Genomic DNA, 2,085 nt, shown 5'->3' on the forward strand with positions numbered 1-2,085 from the left:
GGGAGGCGGAGCTCGGCCCAGATATCCAGAGGGTCCCTGGGTTGGGTTTTTGGGGGGATTTTGGAGAATGAAGAAGTCCAAGGCTGAGTGGAAAAGGCCCCTTGGGGGGACATCGGGGGGTGGCGGTGGCGGCTGCCGGCAGAGGCAGCCTGGAGGAGCAGAGCCCTGTGTGCCCCAGGAGCCCAAAGTGGGGAGCTCAGAGAGGGGGGAGCGCCGCCATTGGCGGGAGCCTCAAGAGCCTGGAGAGGGGCAGGGGGGACTCCTTGGAGCCGCTGCAGCCCAGAGCAGAGAATGAGGGGAGAAGGGAGCCTGGGAGCCCAAAAAGCCCCGGCATCCCGAAATGGGGAGAGCGAAGCGGGGGGAGCTTCTGGGATTGCTGGGACTGCCAGCAGCCTGGGCAGGGCGGGCACCGAGGAGAAGGGGGACCCCCAATCCAAGCGTGACCCCAGCAGCTGGGACAGGGGGGAACCCCCGAACACCAGAGGGGAGGGACCAGGGACAGGGAACTCCTGGGTGGCTTTTTCAGGGCTGAATCTTGGTGTTTGGGAGGTTTTTCTGGAGCCCAGATGGCCTCTGACTTGTAGAGATGGACTCGGGCAGAGGAACCATCAAACTCAACGTGCTCATCCCTTGTTTTCCCCAAACCAGGATTTCCCATTGCCAACACTTGGGAGGCTGCGAGGAAGAGGAAGATGCCCTGGGACACTGAGGCAGGTGAGGGGGAAATCAGTGTCTGTTGAATGCTTAAAATCACAGGGTTTTGGAAAAGCTTCAAAAGACAAGCCTCAGAGACAGTAGAACTGATTAGAGCTTTGCAGTAACCATAAGATTGGTCAGCAGAAAAGTTATATAAGAAGTAGAAAGTAGGGAGAGATAGAACAATGATCTGTGCATTAACACTTATCTAGAATAACTCCCGAACCTGCAGAAAAGTGTATCTAGAAAGATATTAGGAAGTTCCAAGCTTAATAATGGAGCTCTGTGCATTGTGTTTTAAGGCTTACAAGCAGGTATTGTATTTGAAATAAGGGAGCATTGTTTTAACCGTCAATGTGCTTATAGTGCTTGGATAGAACTACTGTCAGTATGGCTTTGCTTTGCGTGATTGGTCAAAAACCTTTTAAAGTAAGTTTGAACATGAAGTTCTTTGTCTGCTACCTGTGATGTGAGCTACTGGCAACTTACCATTGTCATAACCAAGTAATGAGACAGATGCTGGGAAATAAAACAGCTCAAGACACGTTCCTAGCAGTCCAGTCCTGTTTGTGATTTGTGCACAGCCCCGAGCTGGCAATGAGTGCCCCTTTCCCCTCTGTGCTGCTCCATCTCCCAGCCCAGCAGGGCCCCCGGCTGCAGCTCAGCCCTGGGGGGATCTCCTTGCCCTTGCCTGTGGCACGGAGGCAAATCCCATGCTGTCCTTGTCCTTCCTCCCCCAGAGCAGGAGCTGAGCATGGAGAGCCGGGAGGACAAATGCCCGCGGCAGAACCTGGTGGCAGAGGCCGTTTTGAGCGGCTCCACGGCGCAGGAAGCCAACGGGGAGGAAAAGCCCCGGAGCTGCCGCACGAGGAGGGGCTGCAAACGCAGATGGCGGGGATGTGAGGGGGAAAGAGCCAGCCTGGGCTGGGAAGGCGGCCGGAGATGGAGCCAGAGCTCGGAGCTGGTGCTCCATGAGCAGCTCCATGATGGGGAGAAGCCCCACACATGCGTGGAGATTGGGAAGAGCTTCAGGTGGAACTGCGACCTGATTGTGCACCAGAGGATCCACACTGGGGAACGGCCCTACGAGTGTGGGGAGTGTGGGAAGAGATTCAGACCAGCTCCCATCTCCTCCTGCACTATCGGATTCACACAGAGGAGAGGCCCTTCCAGTGCCCTGACTGTGGGAAGGGATTCAAGCACAACTCCACCCTCGTCACCCACCAGCGCATCCACACCGGGGAGAGGCCCTACGAGTGTCCCCAGTGTGGGAAGAGCTTCTCCAGGAGCTCTAACTTGACCCAACACCAACGGAGGCACCGGTAAGGGAAGCGCTGCGAGTGACCCGAGTGCGGGCAGAGCTTCGTGTGCTGCTCCAGCTCCATCCCC

General features: G+C 56.7%; 1 long non-coding RNA gene across 1 annotated transcript; it reads left to right on the plus strand.

Annotated features, from left to right (window-relative positions):
• The first annotated feature begins 621 nt into the window (after positions 1-621).
• LOC143695981 (uncharacterized) lies at positions 622-1,770 on the plus strand. The gene is made up of 2 exons (XR_013185450.1): positions 622-714; positions 1,437-1,770. It is a non-coding gene; the product is annotated as an uncharacterized LOC143695981 (long non-coding RNA).
• Positions 1,771-2,085: the final 315 nt, after the last annotated feature.

The sequence above is a fragment of the Agelaius phoeniceus genome, chromosome 27 (genome assembly GCF_051311805.1).
Source record: "Agelaius phoeniceus isolate bAgePho1 chromosome 27, bAgePho1.hap1, whole genome shotgun sequence".
Taxonomy (NCBI): Eukaryota; Metazoa; Chordata; class Aves; order Passeriformes; family Icteridae; genus Agelaius; species Agelaius phoeniceus.